General features: G+C 36.3%; 1 protein-coding gene across 19 annotated transcripts in view; it reads left to right on the top strand.

Moving 5' to 3' along the window:
• LOC122063187 (serine/threonine-protein kinase prpf4B-like) overlaps positions 1 to 14,933 on the top strand; it is a 35,536-nt gene extending 20,603 nt beyond the window's left edge. For 4 of the 19 annotated variants that reach the window (XR_006135244.1, XR_006135227.1, XR_006135226.1 and 1 more), the window contains 4 exons: positions 6,347 to 6,440; positions 6,556 to 6,660; positions 10,444 to 10,514; positions 12,271 to 14,933. The gene's annotated coding sequence lies outside the window, so the exon portion shown is untranslated. Of the gene's footprint in view, positions 1 to 844; positions 1,293 to 6,346; positions 6,441 to 6,555; positions 6,661 to 10,443; positions 10,515 to 12,270 lie in introns of all 19 variants that reach the window. The other 15 variants (XR_006135233.1, XR_006135232.1, XR_006135238.1 and 12 more) reach the window with 14 other exon arrangements.
• The last annotated feature ends 4,979 nt before the right edge of the window (positions 14,934 to 19,912 follow it).

The following is a 19,912-nucleotide window of genomic DNA, read 5'->3' as shown; positions in this document are numbered from 1 at the left end:
ATATAGGCATAAAATAATTTTATTTGGTATTGAACAAGATATATAATTGCATCAAACTGTAATGTGTTTGCTCTATGACATAGAACCGTACCTAACCAAAAGAAAGGACTTATCTCACTGAAGATCACCATTGGATTAAAGTCAAGCCATTGCAAGTTCTTTGGAAATCCTTTGCATAAGATCATCCTTGACTGCCGTCAATTTACTTGTTTGTATATTGGGAAGGAGTCTAGTCGAGTAGGGAAGAGGAGGATTTCATCATGATTTCATGTGGAGATCAGGTGGATTTGAAGGTTCAAGTTACTGGATGAGAGAATAGTAGTGCTTTGTTATGGGGCATTTGATAGATTTGTTACTTAGCAGTAGTGATGGGGGTCGACTTTGGGAGGACGTTGAGGAAGGAGCTTTGATATGATGACGTTTTATTCCTTAAATAACCATGGAACTTAGCATCAATAAAAAAATCACTATACAAACAAATCGACCCATGCAAAACCATAGCTTGGATTGGCACTTGTATTTCAGAGATGATGTTACTATTGTGGACATATGTGCAATTTTCTTGTCACTTCTGCAATCCCTGAATAGACAGTTCAAACACTGGAATTCAACTTCAAAGTTTACTTAGCATAGTTGTCAAGGTGCCGCTTAGTCGTCCAGGCGAGTTTCCTAGGGCTGGGCGGCTGGGCGGCTGGGCGGCTGGGCCGCTACCCACCTTATTTTAACTTATTAACAAGTTGGGGCCTGGGGATGTCTAGGTCCCTGGGTGGTCCACTTCTTGTTTACTTACGTTTCTCTCTCTAAATAATGGTGTTTCTAACATTTTCATTGGCTTGTGTTCAAGTTTGTGTATAGGTGAGAAGCATTGGATCATTTAGTACCCATAAGAAAATAAAAGAAAAAGAAATTGACTCCTACTTCACTTCTCTTGTTCTCTATTCCCAAGAGGAAAGAAAGGAACTCTGAAAGACTGAAACCCTAAGCACTACCCTCCCCTTTCCAGCAGTGCAGGACGGCATGACGCATACTGTATCCGGCGGCAAATCCCCTTTCTGTTATTTTTTATGGATTTCTTTCTTTCTCTGTTCTTCATTCTTGATCTTCTGGTGACACTTCTGCTGTTTTTCTTTTCCCCCTTCTCCCTTTTGCTCACCCCCCTGCTCTTTTCCCACTTCTGGTCATGAAAAGTTGCTTCAGTCTTTCAGAGCTCGTCATAGCCTTCTCTTATAGCAGCTCTTGGGGTGATTTCTCTAAAATTAAGGGATGTAGCTATTCAGGCTTTACTTGTTCAGGTTGGCTTTTGGTCTTGTGGACATAAATCTGTTTAAATGCTATTTGGTCATGCTGTGATAGTGTAGAATTGCATTGAAAGTAACTGTTACTGTTACCAAGCATGTATATATATATATAAGTAGTTTTCAGGACCAGATTCATTGGGTTTGATGAACTGCTGTTATTAGTGCTAATTGTAGCATATATTTATGAGGTTTTCTGTTGCTGTAACGCTGTTGGCCTGTTGCTAATGGTAGCATGTATTCATTGGGTTTGCTTTAATGATGTAATGATGTTGGGAGATATAATGGCAAATAAGTGCATAGATTCAATCTGTATTGCTGTTCCTGTAAGCATAATTACATTACTGCTATACTAGATATAATGAATTCAAAATAAATAAATAAATAGAAAAACAAAAATACTAGAGTACCTTGTCACCTAAGCGCTTAGGCAGCCCTCAACGCTTCGGGTCGCCTAGGTGCATAGTTTTTAAGGCGCTGCTAAGGCGTCGCCTTACTAGCACCTTGTCGCTGATGCAGTCTAGAGATGGTAAGGCAGTGCTCCGCCTTATGTGAAGTGGCGCCTTATGGGTTTTTTTTTTTTTAAACATATTTTAAAATTACTTGATGAAGATTCCAAATATAGATTTTTTATTGGTAGGTGTATGGTTTTGTTAACACTTGAGATGTATGGGATCAACTTTACTCCACCAAAAATAACCAAAACCAACAAATCAAAAACACGATTCACAAACAGGGTTTAGATTTTGTCAAGGGTTTTAAGAAAGGGCTTTGAGAAGAAATCAAGGAACAAGGAAGAACAATTGATCTAGGCGACCATTTTGCTCTGGCAGCAGTGAGCTTATTCCGGCAGCGGTGAGCTTTCATTCTTCTTTGACAGGAGTAAAAATATAGTAGATGACCTTAAGGCTTAGGCACTCATTTTGGTATCATAGAGGTAAGTATAATAAATACTTGTATTTTTTATGTCTTCTTTTCTTTATATTTATAATTTAGTTTCATAATTATGTATTTATATTATATGTTAGTATGTTGTTATGATTGATGATTGATGATTGATGAAGATGAACTTAGTTTATTCACTTTATTGATTTGTTTTCTTGATGAATATCTTACATTGGTATGAATTTGAACTTTTAATATTTATTTAACATATGAGAAATAGGATTCAACTAGGATTTGAGCCAAATAGATTGGTTTTATAAAAAAATTACACAGGAACGCTTTAATCGATAAGGCGACGCTTTATGCCCGCCTTATCGCTAAGGCGCTCCGAAAGACCTTCAAACGCCTCCATCGCCTTACCGCCTTAAAAACTATGCCTAGGTGCCTTAATGACTATGTTGCCTAGCTTGCTGCTTTACATTCACTTTGGTATTGGTAACTTTATTTCACCGAGCATTGCTCAGGAGCAGTGCAGCTCCATTGAGAATGTGATGTAGAGAGGTTCCTGGGCCAGAATTATAGCTGCAAGAACCTTAGGCACTGGGCCCATCTCATTTAATGGGGACCATGGTTCGACAGGCCTATAGATCAACCAGACTTGGGCTGGGCCAGCCCTTTTGGGTTGGGTGTTTTCTGGGTTACCCAAAACCAGATCATGGGGTACTGGTTAATTGATTTTATGTGTACTTTCTATTTTGAGTTACGCGTTATGATATTAAGTTCTTCTTAAGTTTTTGTACAAGTCCCATAATTGCCTTGTAAGGGACCTTGTGATTTGTGTCATTTCCTCTTGAGTTACTGGCCAAGACTAGCCTATATGTATTGCGAACTTTTGTGTACTTCCCCACGATTTAATTCTGCTTTTTACCAACAGCTGTGTTAAACAGTGTTGGAGAGAGTCCTAGGCAGTGAGAGACTGACCAATGCCATAGGTGAGAGGCCTTGGTCATATGTTGGTAACCAACCCCATCTTCTTATTCTTTTCCATCGATCGAGTTACTATTTGTTTGTTCTGCAATATCTTCAATATCTGAGAGGAATCAAAGGTTGTTCTGTTTTATTGCTACTGCTGATCACTAGATGGTTGCTGATCACTAGATGGTTGACCTGCTGTTTCTTTATTGAGTTCTGGTTGAAGACTGAAGGATACACCCTGCGGCTCCACTGGTTCAAGTTCTACTGTTGAGATCTTCAGGCCCAAGAAACATCAGATCCAACCATCAGTTTCAACCCATATTCTGGCACTGGAATATCCTTCCATAACCCCTGCTATGATGCCAGTTTAAGATTGATCTCATGGCTGGACTTGCTGTAACAGTGAGTTGCTATTTTTCATTTATACTATCTAATTCCGAGTTTCCTTCATATCTTAGCCTTCAACAAACAGATTAGGCTGAGATTTTAAGGAGTTATTCCAGACTATAAGTACTGCCTTTGACAGGAAGATCAGCCCCATCCAAGGTGCTGACTTACCAATTCTATTATCAGTTATTTTTTTTTCCTTCTGGCTATTGACTTGTTTCCTGTCCAGCCAATATACCATATCTGATATTGTTTTGCTTCCTTTGTTGTTAGACATCAACCTAAGGTACTGTTAGACCTAGTTGAGAGTTTATAAGTGTTAATTACTTTTCTGTTCTCCTACTTTTAGGTGTTTTGTTACTTGCTGTTGCATAAACTCGTAAAACATTGTAGGGAGGTCCTATTGCGGGTTAGGTTAGTAGTAGTCTAACTAAGACCTAGCCTTGCATTAGAATGTCTCAAGGGTAACTTTTAAGGTATTGGGTTTGGACCCTTGGGGAGACCGAAATTTTGAGGAAACCAGGGAATTTTTCCCCGTTGGGTAGAAACTTTGGTTTCGACCCCCAAAATGTGTTTTGCTTTTTTTTTTTTCTGCCTATTTTTTGTGTACGTCCTATTTTAGACATGTCTAATATATTCACATAATTAGTTTAATGGAGAAAACACCTAAAGTCATACTTGTGGAGTGAACCAAAGTTTGGAAATGTACGTTGAGTCGGTTGACTGAAAGTCTGAAACTATACTACATAATTTACATTATATGTATTCCACAATCTACATAAATACATAATACATAATGCAAAGGAACCATAATAAATAATAATATTACATAATTGTGAGTTAACTTTCAGTTTTTTTTTTTTTTTTTAAAGAATTGTTTGTCCCTGTTTTGGTTGTCTTGTTTCTATTTAGAACACAGTACACTTTTCCACTTTGTGGAATGTGAAGTTTTCCTGGATGGTCCAAATATCTGCAATTTGGCAGGTTAGATGGGACCCTAATTTGTCTTCAGGTAGACCTAGATGACACATGATTCACTAGGAACATTGTTCTTTTATTGGATCCCTTCCCCCCCCCCCCCCCCTTTCCTTTTGCTTTTCTTAAAACAGGAAACAACTTTCATAGTGTAACCAAAAGAAGCCTCAATTATTTTGCTGAACTTTTGTTGGGGAATCATATTTCCAGATATGTGGACATGCAATGGACACGTCACTGACCTTTTTTTCTTTTGGGGTGGGGTGGGGTGGGGTGGGGTGGGGTGGGGTGGGAGATGGAGATTAAGTAAATATAAGAAGGGCTTTTGCAGCAGAATTAGAAGAAGGTGATGGAGACGAAGTAAACATAAGAAGGGTTCTTTGTATGTGGATATGCTTGTGTCTGGTGCTGTGTCTTCTCTTTCATGGCATCTTTTTTTTTTGGATAATGAGGAGCGTATGAGTAGTAGTAGTGGCCTACAATTACAAAGTCAAAAGAAACTCTTTAGTATTGTTTCACACCGCAACTCATCTTTCACATTTTTCTGATGGTTACACACAACAAAAGCAAAATAGGCTTGGGAAATTTTGCCCACAGACAAACAAGGATTATGTATCGGTATCGGTTGGCTAAATTTAAGATACGTATCGGAGGGCATCATATTGTATCGGAGATACGCTAAGATATGTTGAAGATCAAGAATTAAAGTATCGGTCACTGTATCGGTCGGCTAAATTTAAGATACATATCGGAGGGCTATCATATTGTATCGGAGATACTTCAAACCATGAGATAGATAAATAGATAGATAGATACCTTGCAACCAAACAGTCAATGAAAATGGAGTACCCAAACATCTAATATTCACAGGTTGCACCAAACAACAAAATTTGAACCAAAACTCGTATAATTGTATATGGGGGCAAACTAGAAATGGAGAAAGGCAGCAGAAACTCACCTGTTTTGTTGCTTCGTCCTTTGTCTATTAAGACATCCTCTTGGGCTCAATGAATTGATCGAGGCTCTTTCTGCATCTGTTTAATGGGAGGGTGGGTGTCTGGGTGATAATATAGACCCAGGATCAAGTTGACTACAATCACTGTTTTGGAATCTTTCCTTTATCTGAGAATTGATTGAATACATGATTTTCTAGCTTTAAACTTGGGAAATTACTATTACACCCTTCATTAATCAAATAATCCCTTTTGTTGGCCTGAAAAAATAGTAATATTTTAGCACTTCAATTGATTAATGTTATTTGCTAAGGACAGGAGCAGCGATTTGTGCTAGTTCGGACTCCATCTAAAATTGGGTTTTGATGATGCAACAGTTGTATTGTCTCAAATAGTATAACTACAATTTTCAAAATTAAGGACCGAGTTTTCCTTCACCCATTGAGAAGAGAGAATCTCTTAATCCACGCGTTCTGGTGGTTGAATGGGACTCCTGGAATAGTGTTAGCATTTCAGACTTCGTAAAGGGGGGTGATGCAGGTAAGTCACTTGTTGGGCTTATTTTGGAAATAAGCCTTGGGTTGGGTTGGGTTATGTATGTGTTGGGTCTTTGATCCCATGGGTATTCTTTATAATGGACCACTTTAATGGGCCTAAAATATGGGTATAAAATAAAAAAAACGAGATTTAATTCATTAGTTTGGTTAGAGTCATGTTTTAAGTCTATCTTCTTTGTTATTTCAGTTTCCTAGTCAGTTTAGGTTCCGCAATCGGTTAAGGATTGAGTTAGGCTTTTCCTTTTCAATGTTTCATGTCTTCCATAAAAGTTTGTAAGGGGTTACAGAATTGTACACGAATTTATTAATGAAATTGCAGCTTTGTGCTCCCAAACTTCTGAGAAAGAATTCTTCAACAACTGAGATAGCCAGCCCACCGTCCCACCCACATGGCCACGTCCATCCAACAAGAAGTAAGTATTGTTCAAGTTTTCCTTGAATTTCTTCAAATATTCGAGAAGATTTGATGTCACACATTTTTTCGGATTAATCAATTCAGCCATCTAATCGAACTCAAAATTTGACCAGGCATTCAAGAACCCTAATTTGGAGATCGATTCAAATTTGGGCCCTTTCGGATTGCTTGGTCTCGAGCTATTTACAAAATACCAATTCTGCCATTCCCTTCTCAAGGTCTGGAAAAGTTACTGTTTCGTATTCAAATAGTTATTGTTTTGCTTCCGTTTGCTGATTCAAGTTAACTATTTGAAATCAGAGATTGTTTGCGCTTTTTTACCCTAGTTTTGGGTTGAAGATTACTGTTTTGCCCCTCACGATTATTGTTTTATTTTTCCTCAGTTTCTGTATTATTTCACTCCTAGCATTCATTATTTGCATCTGGGCGATCCTTTGAGTATAGATCCTTGTCAACTGGCTACTATTTTGATTATTTCAACTATAGTACTAAATTTTATTTTATTTTTTTGGGCAGGGGAAGGGACTCAAGGGAGGGAATAACGACTCCCCTATGGCTAGATTTCTCTTCACCCATGGTGAAGAAAAACTTTTGCCAAAGCGTAAAAAAAACCTTAATTGGACAATAATGAACCATATCTTCTTTCTAATATGCCTATCTAAAAAATTGGCATTGCAGAATGGACATGGTGGACACAACAATGTACTACAATTGAGAAACAGGGGAAAGCTTTCCAGTTTATATCTTTAATATGTGCCCTCCCCCCCCCCCCCAATTTTAATATTTTCAGCAGTAATGTATTTTCAAATCTTTTTGTTATTTTCTACATGTTTCTATTTTTCCCTTTTCTTTTTCTGGGGACAATCATGTTCTATGTGCATGTGTGTATTTGTATCCAACCATTTGTGTTAAAACAAATTTAAGAAAAACGAAGAAAACAAAAACAACATAGATTCACACAAGTGACACAGATTTAATGTGGTTCTCACACTAATGTGATGTGCTACATTCGCGGGCGAAGTTGAAGACGATCTCCTATATGATGGAAAGTTTAAATTGGAGATCTCTCATGAACACCCAAACTCACAAGAAGAACTCTCGCCTAAAACCCTTACACGAAAATCCCCAAATCTCACTTTTTCTCTTGTTTCACTTACTTAAACAACAAGACAATAGAATAAATATATACTCCTTCAAGTCGGGTCGCCACCATCATAGATCTTAGAAAATTTCCATTCGGGTCGGCACCAAAATTGTCGGAACAGGGAAATATTCTAAATGGGTATAAGAATTCGACACACATAACAATTAGCTGTTATTATAGAGTAGCAGCCTTCTTTTTTAATAATTTTGTTTCTTATCGGAGAAACAGTTGGGATGAGGGCTGAGTTTGTTGTTGTTACTTATCGGAGTTATTACTTATTGGAGAAACGGTTGGGATATGGGCTGAGTTTTTTGTTGTTACTTACCGGAGAAAGTTTTTTGAATTCTTAACTTGATTTCTTTAGTGTGGTACGGGGTATTACTTTAGTGTTCCTTTGGGAAGTTTTTAGTGCTCCACCAATGCAAGCTAGCATGCTTTGTTCAACCATTAAGTGAATGGAGGGTTGATCTCTTCAGTCTTATTGTTTGGTAGGTGTTTACCTTCTGGATTGACCATGTGGCATATTTTGGCTTAGAATGTGTTGAAATATCCCAGACCCTACAGTAGTGAGAGCCTTGTGCACTGGGTTGCACTTTTACTATGTTGAACAATTCTCCTTATTTTCAGCAATTAAACGAAACTATTCAAAGTTGTCTTTTCAGCATTTTATAGCATCCATGTGGCAAAATCATTGTGTGCTGAATCTTATCGGATGAGTTGACAACAACTCACGGATGAGTTGACAACAACTCATCCATTTCCCAATTGAATGGGTTCGACTACATGGATCTATCAGAAAAAAGATAAAAGAAAGAGGAGGGAGAGGGGGAAAAGAAAAGGCAAAGAAGTGAAACAAGACAATGTAACACCTCCGGGCCATCTCACCTAAATGAATCAGCAACCTGGGTCTTTGCCCTCTAAACAACTCTGTTTGATGTCATACTACTGCCAAAACTTAGCTTCTGCTTGTCTTTCCTTATCAACTCATCAATGGTCATTTTAGACATGTCCTTAGCTCTTTTATTTCTTTCCCATTAAATCTGATCACTCCTCTGTAGTAGAGCATCCCTAGGCCTCCTCTGAACATGGCCATACTACCTTAAGCGGCATTCTCGAATCATGTCCTCAATCGGGGTCACTCCCAACTCAGCTCTTACCCTGTCATTCCTCATTCTATCTTTCCTAGTTTTGCCGCACATCCATCTCAGCATCTGCATCTCTGTTACACTCAACTTGTTTGTGTTACGCTTCTTGACTGCCAACATTCCGCCCCCATACGACCATAGGCACTAGAAGACGACACCTTATAACGCTCTACGGACAAGGCTCAAGCCTTAAGTTCTTTTTTTTTTTTTTTTTTTTTTACCAATGATTCTAAATGGGTTTTATTGATTGACATGTCTATGGAAAGTTTACACATAAGAAGTATGGGATCAAGGGTATATAAATAAAAAACCTCAACAAAAAAGCAAATCACAAATCACACAAGAAGGGTTTTGGTCCTTTTGAGAGAACCAGGTGCCGATTGCACCTTCCTCCTTCGGATCTTGCTCCGGCGGCGACGACACTCCACTGGCGGCGGTGACACTCCTACCAGCAAGCCTTCCTAAGACCAAGGCAGCTCCGATAAGGTACATTTTTTGCATTTTTTTTGCCTTTTTTCTTCTTTCTCTTTTATTTTCGTTTTCATCTTCTTTCTTTTTCTTCTATTTTCGTTTTTCATCTTCTTTATCCTATCTGACACCCCATCGAACCTCCATTAAAGTTGGTATTGGTCTCTGAAACTTCTCTTGGAAGTCCTACTCCTGCTGCTTAGGATGGAATGGAATATAGATTACAGACTAAAAGATAAAGTATAGTTTAGGACCTTAGGAACATTTCTATGTACTTTGGCAAGGGTGGTAGATCTCCCTGTCCTCCTGTCAGGTTCAACCCATTTTTGGAGGACAGAACCACCCCATTGAGAGACCTGCACTCGATCAAGGACTTGGCCAATTCTGATGATCTTTTCTTTATAGTTATAATTTTGTTTCATAATTATATATTTATATTTTTTTTTGGATGAATGATATATATTTATATTATATACTATGAATAATGATGATGATTGATGAAGATGAACTTAGTTTATTCACTTTATTGGTTTTTTTTTTTTTTAGGAATATCTTGCGTTGGTATGAAATATGAACCTTTAATCTTTATTTAGCATATATGAGTAATATTATATATTTTTTAAATGCCATTTACGCCAAATAGAATGTTTACATAAAAAAAAAAGACACTAAAACAGTTTATTCGATCCTTATGCCTACCATATGGCCAAAGTGCTCCGAAAGAACCTCAAGCGCCTCAGTTGCTTCGCTACCTTAATAACAATGCATACAACATAGTTGGTCTTAGGATAGTCTTGTAGAACTTTCCTTTAAGCTTGAGAGGAATACGTCGATTGCACAACATTCCAGAAGCACCTCTCCACTTCATGAGTTGACAAAAAAAGTATGCAAATATCTTATGGGGCTTTGAAAGGAAGACTCATCCGTTATTTCTTTTGATATTGACTATAGTGGTGAGAGGATCATTGCTTGAAAAAGCATGTATTTCAACTAAGGTGGATATTTGAAAAGTTTGTCTTAAAAGTTTTCCAATATATATATCTTAATGTTGCCAATTTTAACGTCAGTATTTGATTCCTTACCAGAACATTTCATCATATTTTTTAATGGATTTCTTTTTTATCTTAGAGATCTTTTTTCTATTGAACTTGCCTTTTACCTGACAGAATAGACAATTTTCTTCAAAAATCATTGAGAAAGAATCTATTGTGAATCTGATACCTAAAACCGTCTCTATCTTACAGATTTGTAAACCAAAACAGGCTCACCAACATGGCACCACGCATAAAAGAGCCAATGAGCAGATACGATAGAGGTATATGTTTTGAGTCAGAAAAATAGAGGATACAATTTTATATATATATATATATATTGAATAATTATATATTCAGCAATCAAATTGAAACAAAGAACAAATAAACACACACTTTGTGATTAATATTATAGTACGTAGTTCCATAAAATAATTATAAAGAGAAAAGAAACTGAAACATTACTTGTTGCCTTCCACAACTTGGGGCTAACAAGATGCTATCTTTTAGTAAATAGAATGGAAGATTCGCTAAAGATTGACGGTAATTCGTGTTGATCAGTAGCCCTTATATCAGGTAATCCTCTTAGCTATCTTGCTAAGGGTCAAGCAATGAACTCCAGTCTTTGTAACCAAAGCTTTGATCCCAATTATAGCCGTAGACTGTCAGGGTAGTTACACTCGAAAAACTAATTAAACGAGAGGGAGACAAGAAAAAAGAAGACTCAAGCAAGCGATGTCCTCATATGAGGGAACCCCCTTATATAGAGTCCAGACTTCAAAGGCTCTTAAGTCCGCGGATTCTAGAGGGTCTTAAATCCTTGAATAGAGATTTACTACAGTTTCGGTAGCAAAAGTGACGTCAGCATGTGCATCATGGATGATGTCATGATGATGTAATCTTCAAGATTCTCTTTGGTTTGTCCAAATTCAGTCATAATTTTAATCGTATTTTGTTCAAGCCCGGTTTTGGCTTGGTTATGTTTATTTTTTACTGCCCGCATAACTCAGGGTAGATGGATTGATCCTTTTGTTTTTCTTATTCCTGAGAAGAACTTTCTTATTAGGATAGATAATCAAGCAGTTCGCGATTTTTTGAAATGCAAAAAGCGTGAAGAAAATGTCAGAAGAATTAGTTGGTACAATGAAATTAGCCAAAACCGGGCTCGAACCAAATACAGTTAAAACTTTTATTCAATTTGGACAAACTAAAGAGAATCTTGAAGATTATATCATCCGTGATGCACATGTTGACGTCACTTTTGCTACCGGAACTGTTGCAAATCTGTTCATGGATTTAAGACCCTCTGGAATCCGCGGATTTAAGAGCCTTTGAAGTCCAGACTTTATGTAAGGACACTCCCTCCTTATATAAGGGCATCGCTTGTTTGAGTCCTCTTGTCTCCCTGTCTCTCTTTTAATTAGCTTTTCTAGTGTGTAACTATCCCAGCAGTCTTCGGCTATAGTTGGTATCAAAGCTTCGATTATGAAGACTGGAGTTTCTTGCTTGACTCTTAGCAAGATAGTTAAGAGGATCACTTGATCTACGTATCAAGGCTATTGATCAGCGTGGATTACCGCCGATCTTTAGCAGATCGTCTGTTCTATCTATTGAGAGATAGCATCTTATTAGCCCTAACCTGTGGAATGCAACATGTAAGTAATGTTTCAGTTTTTTTTCTCTGTATAATTATTTTATGGAATTTTTTATTATAATATTAATCGCAAAGTGTGTTTGTTTTTCTATTCTTTGTTTCAGTTTGATTGCTAAATGTATTAGTATATTAAAAAAAAAGGGGAAAGAAAGCCCTGTTCATCCTGTAGAAAGCGTTGAGCCTATTCAACAAGTTCCACAACAGGAACAAGCTATTGTAGCACTTTCCGATTTCATTCGGGAAGATGTTACCATCCAATTTTGGTTTTGTGGGTTGCTTATGCACAAAACGCTTATTTTGAAACCTAGCTTTATTTTGAAATCTATTTTTTTATGGTTTTCATTTTTGCCATTTAAATTTCTTAATTGGTTTATACTGTTTTGTAGGTCTGTGACGAGAAGGTGGTGTACCAAACTGGTAATTGGCAGAATAGTATTTTCTACATAAAGCTAGATTAACTTTATGTTTAATTGCCTTAGGTGCTTTAGCTTTGAGGCAGTGGTTAATTATAGTTCGAAAAACGAAATTGATTCGATTTCCTCAAGTGTCAACACTTCCCGAACTTTGGACGAAGTCAGGATAAGTTTTGACACATAGTTCATCCTAATGTGGTGGTAACTTTGGAAAAAACTGGTTTAACCAATGGTCAGAATGACTAGGATCCAACAATTGGTAATAATGCATGTATGCCTTTGCAAAGTCTTCAAAAGCATTCATGTCATAAAGATTTAATTTTGTTAAATTAAAACTTAAATTTTCTAAATGTGTATCCATGGGTTGGACTCCACAAAATTCTGTTTTAATAATTTTTGTAAATTGGAGAAGGATGTCTTCCCAATTATTAAAATTAGCAGGGAGCTTGGTCTTTTTAGCCTTTCCCTTGTCTGTGTATTGATATTTTCTCATAAATTGCAGAACATCTCTTTGTAAGGTTCTTGCAATATATTCAAGGAATCTTTCTTTGGACCATGAATTTTTTTTATTGGTGATTAGGTTACCGAAAGTTTTTGCCCAATCATCAATCACTGATTCATAATTTTTTAAAGGAATGTGTCGGGTCAAGATAGGTTCCTCCTGACGCAATATTAGTTTTATGCAAGTCATCTTTTCGTTGGTAAAAAGACATTGGGGTTGGATCATCTTCTTCTTTGGTAGTGAAGATGTTATCATTAAAATGTATTCTTGATCTTGTTTGGGGGGCAAACTCAAGATCTTCGTCAAGATGATCATTAGAAGAGAATCTTCTTTTAAAACGCGGTTTAGAACTAAACTCAAGTTTGTCTGCGTCTGGGACTGGGACTGAATGTTCATCATCCGAGGATGTCTCGGTTGATTCCGAATCAGACTGATGTTTAGTAACATTGAGTTGCCTGTCATCTCTGTCTGAGTCATCACTGAACAACATATATTCATGCTTTCTAAAAACCGACTCGTTATCGGAATAGGAAGAATGCATCATTTGTAATAATTCTGATTGTTTAGTTGGGTCTGAAGATTCTTTATATCTATACTTCCAATGATCTAAATCTTCCTTGTAGTGAGGAAATCAGAGTTTTGGGAGGTTGATTGAACCGTTGGGTCGGCAATTGTTGATATGATCACAAATTTATAACGAGAAGAAAAAGGTGGTTCTTTGTCCTTCTGCGATTCAATTTTGTCTATTTTTCCATTTAACTTATGAAAAGTAATATAAGAAAAATCTATTAAACTGTTTAAACTACTAATAGTAGTTAAAGTAGGCTTGGAATGAAAAGTATGCTTATTCTATTTGTGAACTTCAAAAGAAATGGGTAGATTGAATTCATATGGAGTTTACCAGAATGATGGTTATATTTTCGAAGTGATTTATTCTTTCTTCTGAAGCAAATTATCCTTCCTGCCCCCCTCCCCCTCTCTTTGTGCTGTCCATTTATGTTCATATTTTATATGTCTAATGAGTTGATAATGAAGTGAATTGCTGTTAGTATACTTCTAATATTTTCCGTGATCTGCCTTGAGGATGGAAGGAACTCATAGCTATGGAAGATGTCGTGGATATAGTCTCAAATTAAATTCACATGAAACAGGTAACTTTTGAAAACAATTACAAGAAACTCTCGCAACTGAATCTTCCAGGTATTTGTTGCACAATGCATCTAAGTTTATTGGCTGTTATGATAGCCAATTCACCGAACATTCCTGGTAAGAACTTGACCATAACAATTTGGAGAAAATATACTGAATGTACTTGCATATCAGTTGGTTTCAGATCATGTAGATTTTAGACAGAATGCCTTCTAGGTTTGAGATTCTAGTAATACCCATAAATATAAATTATTCTCCATCTATCCTGTTATTTGCTAAGGTCACAACTCCCATTGAAAATATGGAGAAGCTGTTGCTGCCCCACTTGGGCGGGGGGCAACTGGTAAGAACTTTCTATTCCTTTGCTGTTTTCATTTTTTCTACTGTTTCAAAACCTTGGGACCCAACTAGGGTATCACATATTTAAACTTTCATACTGGCTTAGTATCAGTTATAGGTTGAGGAGGAGGAAGTATCATGTGGTTTTTAGTGGATCCCTTTGTATTGCTTGTTTGTCTTAGCATCCCTTTGTATTGCTTGTTTGTCTTAGCATCAATGATTATAAATGCTGTATGTGACACTCTAGTGTACAGATATAGTGAAACAATAAGAGCAACCAGAAGAAGTTAGTGATGTGTAACAATTTGAGAAATAAATTCTTCCAAAAGGATTTGAGTGGAAACAGGCCCCCGAATCTTGAATTGATATTAATAAGTTATGCCTGGTTTGACCTTGACCTGTGGTGAATGCTGAATCAGCAACTTGCCTTTGCTGCACTACCTGGTTGAAGAAGTCGTGGGGTTTGATAGGGCTTCTCTGAAGATTTGTGGTGAAAGCTAAATCTGTATTTCATTCATTTCTTGTTTTTTCATATACAGTTTCTCAAGTTGTTTCCTTATAAGTTGAACAGAAGAGTTAAGTCATTTATTTATGGCAAGTTTACTGAGGGATTTCTTTTATTAAAAGGCCAGAATTGAACTTGCAACAGCGACCTATAAGCACTTTCTAAACTATTGTGTTTTAATTGCAATTTAAAATGCGTGGTATCCCGTAGAGGGTCCATTTGGTTTGGGAGTGAAATGATGGAAAAACAACTTTTTTCACACTTCGTGCATCTTGCAAGAGGGGTTTTTTTTTCTTCATCGAAAAATAAAAATTTCATTCTTGGACAGAAAAATTTTTTGAGAAAAATTTTTCCTTTTATAGGAAATATTTCTTAAATCCAACAAAAAATGAATAAACCCCAAGACCAATTCTCCTCGCCCTCATCTTGTTGCATCATGTTCACAGTATCTTTGCAATCCGTGTGGAAATGAATTCATAAGAAAGTTGGGATTTATAAAACAAAACTGCTGTTGATGCAACGTTTCCTGGAATTGCGGCCATACTTCCATCACAAATGATATAACGATCCTTAGCATGTAGTCCTTGATATTCAATCCAGGTCATGCATGGTAGCCAACCACATGAATAGAATTATGAACAAAGGGAATATGATAGATTCCTGGATTCAACGATTAACAATAATAATTAAAGAGTTTGATTTAAATCCAGAGAAGAGACATTTTCTTAGTTATTCATATGAAGCGGGACAATTTGGCTTTCGTGGAAACACCTTCAAACGTCTTCCAACAAAAAAAAAAAAAAAAATTGGGTGTATATTTTAGAGTCCAAATCTCTTTCAAACACACCTTAAATCAGCGATAAAAGTGGGGACATTGCTCCAATCATCGATGAAAATCTTCCAATAAAGTTCAAATCCATTCATTTAGAATAGGATTCCTACGAAGAGATACCTCCAAAATTGCATTAGTAACATTCGGAGGGAACGTTCCAGTTTCCATCAATAATTATATCACTAACTTTATAATAAGACGGAGCAGGAACAGACGAACGGTCAAGGTAGGAACCCTAAAGTTGTCTTGAAGATGGAATCCATGGATCACTCCAAGTCTACACATCTTTCCCATCCCTAAATCTGGAGCACTCAGTGTTTCAAAGTAAGACAATACCTTATCAATGCTATTCCAAATTGGAGGTCCATACTTACAACTAGTCGATGCTTCCACAAAGAGGTATTGGGATAGTTCGTTATTTGTACTGGTCGGCTGAGTAAGAGCTATTATCAGAAAGAGGAACTACATTTATGGTTCATGGATATCCTGTTTCCCTTTTCATTAGATTAATGGTTTTCAATGATTTCAGATGCAAGAAATACTAGATTTGATTATTGCGTTGCACAATCTGGTTCCCACCAACAACTGGAACAAATAAGATGATTATTAGTATTAATCAAGAGTTGCAGATTTCCCCAAGGAACCCGATTGTGATGGAAGTCTTTGGATCGTTTCTACGCTCTTTGAATTTCAATCCTGGAAGATATGAATGAGTGTGGATTAGTAGATTAGATAAGTGGAAGTTTGGACAAGATATAATGTTTTCTCTTCGTACTCTGTTTTTTGTCAATAGGTGCAATTGACACTGCATTGCTTCATTCAATATATTTGGTGAAAATGACTTGTGAAGCTTACTATGTTCCTGTACTTTTTTCTCCATTTCACATGTTCTGCACTTCCAAGTACCCAAAAGAAAGAGAGAGAGAGAGAGAGAGAGAGAGAGAGAGTTAGGACTATTGGTGGGCTTCTACCTTTCCAGGTGTCCAACATGGGAAGCACTGATGTGATCAAACTAAGCTCCTAGAAGGTGCCTTACATGTTCTCTTCTCTCTCTTCACTCCGGTCCTAATTTCTTGGATTCTTAATATTGTTACGTATATCTCTTTAGTCTTGACTATGGGTATTATTCCATAAGAGTACTAAAGTATTTGGATTCATCTTCTAGATTTCATAGCTGGAACCCAACTAGTTAAATCCAATTCTAAATAAACACACCCTACTTCCCTCTATTATTCCTTAGGGGTCTTGCATTGCTTGCTCTAGTGGGTTGTTTTAACTTATGGCTTTGGATTATTTCTGATTCTTGCGGCTATTCCTTTCTTCCTATTACAAGAAACTGGGAAAGTGAAACTGAGTGAGAGCAAGTGGGAAAAACGTGACTTTCAGTCTCAATACTCAAAACACAAAATATTGTTTACACTAAGGCTCAAAGGTCGTTTGTAGGGTAGGTACAATTGGTGGGCCCTTCCTCAAGAAACTCTTGCAGCCATTTTGAATTGTTTGGTTCTTTCCTGTTCTTTAAGAAGGGGGGATGTCCCGCAGTAGTCTTTTTAGATCATATAATAATATTGTTTAGGCGTGTTCTTCTATTGCCATCTTGGTAGTTCTTTAGGCTATATCTCCTTGTGAGATATATTAAGGAAAGAAAAGTGAAACCATGTTTTTAAAAAAAAAAAATGAAGCCTTTGTGGTCATGATTGTATAATTTACGGTAAGGTCAAAAGTCTTGTACATGATATGCATGGTGCATAGTTGTGCACAAGACCTTATATGGGGACACAGCCCTTGTCGAAATAATTAAATACCCCTTCCCCCTACTGTATTAGTCCTTGATAGGATTGTATGATTCCGTTCCCTATATGATAATATTACTTTTGAAAAGGAATCTTTTTTTCTTAAATATAATAAAAAAATAAAACTAATAACTAAAATTTAAAATTTTTGGAGTCAGTTACACAATCATGTATTTGATTACAATTTACTTTTATTTTAATTTTGCATCACTTTACTTGTAACCAGACGGAATTTTGATAAAATATTTTATACCATAGTATTTTTAATAAAAAAAAATAATTCAAGTTTTAACTCTAAAAAGTAATAACATAATGTGGTATTATGCAATGATCCATGTGATGGCATGGCATACCCATAGAATTTTCCAGCATACAAAAATATAAGAAAAAATTGAAAACCCATCATCCCATTAGGTAGTTGGAAGTTTAATTTGTGAGATTTTTTTTTTCTCTCTCATAAATTAAATGTGCCTGTGTGGTTGTGTCAATGACAAGGAACAATAGTACTCTTGAATGGGAGCTAGAAGTGACCAATTCTTAACAAATATGATCCTTCTTAAGACTATATATTGTTTTGACTATTCTATATTCTCAAGTCTGAACTGGTGCAGGAGGAGTAATATGGTGCATTAAACACATTAATCGCCTCTAACACTTGTACAATAATTAGTAAACGTCCATATATCAAAAAATGACTTCAAAGTTGAAACAGTAAACACGTCTACATATTATATTAAATATATATATATATATATATATACATACACACACATAAAATAATATTTGTGACTTATTACGTAGTGAAAAGTTTTCTATTACACGTGGAGGAGGTTCATCCACCATTATTCTACAGTCTTACTTACGTCCCTCTTATAGTATGGGCTAAAAATTATCATTTTTCACTGTTTTTAAGGTGTTAATAAGAATTCCTCCTTCGTCGTGGTTGAAGGAAAACTTAATTCTATGACATAAGTTGTCCTTGACATTAAAAAATAATAAAATAAAAAATATAGATTTTGATCCCTCCCCACCCCAAAAAACATGTTATGCACTACTCAGCTTGAAATGAACAAACGGAGCAAAATTTGATATGAATTTCAGAAGTAAATGGTTAAAGGGACATGTTGCTCCCATTCACTCTCCTTGAGATCATTCCATCTCCATACAAATGCACAACTTTTCTCTTTGGATGTATAGGTAGTTATAATATGTGGAAGGTTGGATGGTGCAAAAATTTTGTAAGTAAATAAATAAAACTTTTAAGTTCCTTATTCATATATAAAATTGGGGAAGGTTTTCGTCACAGTTGTTTTTCGTGCATGAACAATGATGCATCAAATAAGGGGGGATTTTGATCATTTCGGCCTCCATTTGTCCCCATCTTATATTCTTGTGCGACTGTACTCAAAACCTGTTGCGTATAAAATTTTAGCATAAAAGGAATCCATCATGTGACAAAAAAAATCATTTTTTTTAGTAAAAAAAATAAAATTTTAAAATATGCAAAACTATGGAGTAAGGTTTTAAAAATTGAATTATAATAGATCAAAATGACATATAGAGCAAGGTTGTAAAAATCGAACTATAATAGATCAGAATGAGTCCAAGTCCAACTTGATCATCATTCATTTGTTTCAAATATGACCTGATCAGGAGTGGTCTTGGTTTATTCAAAGTCATCAATTCAACTCTGATTGACTCTAGATTTGTATTCGTTTTTGAGTTTTAAATCCTTGTTATGGAGAGGGTGCATAGACATAAGTGGAAAGGTATCTTGCTTTACATGAAACCGAAAATGATTAAAATTTGAGACATTAAAATGGTAACATCATCTTTCAATATGGCATCTACCTCATACAAGGGTATGGAATTAGAAACTCATAAAACATTTTTTTTTAACAAAAAAAAAAGAAAAGAAAAGAAAAACGTTTTAAAACCGTTTCATTAGACAATGAAGATCAAAGACTTCAACAATGTTTCCAGCAATTATCAATGTGATGTACCATCCTATTAATTAGTCGTTGTATTGTCACATTAATGCCCATATTCTTCTTCTTCTCAATATTTTTTATTGTTTATGAGAAGGTTATGAATATTTCAATCATGGAACCTCTCTCTCTCTCTCTCTCTCTCTCTCTCTCTCTCTCTCTCTCTAAGGCTATGAATATTTCAATCATGGAACCTCTCTCTCTCTCTCTTTTCAACAGTCCTGCCTGGATATAATGGTGTGACCACGTAAAACATGGATCTTTTACATGTTATCTATTGTCAATTTGTCATTGGTGGGTAATGGGTCCCATCAGAAATGGCCAAAAAAATGCTCCATATTCTTCCCCCATGGGCCCACCCAGAAGTTGCCAAACATGACCCCGCCAGACTCAAATGTCAAGTATCAAGAGCCTCTAGGGAAAAGAGATCAACCGCGTTTCCGTTTCTCTGATCCCTGACTCCCTCTATTCCCCTCTAGACTTAATCCACAAGTAAACTCTCAAATT

This window comes from Macadamia integrifolia, unplaced genomic scaffold (genome assembly GCF_013358625.1).
Source record: "Macadamia integrifolia cultivar HAES 741 unplaced genomic scaffold, SCU_Mint_v3 scaffold1248, whole genome shotgun sequence".
NCBI classification, from domain to species: Eukaryota; Viridiplantae; Streptophyta; class Magnoliopsida; order Proteales; family Proteaceae; genus Macadamia; species Macadamia integrifolia.
Note: the sequence above shows the minus strand (reverse complement) of the source record. Positions and strands in the feature narration are given on the sequence as shown.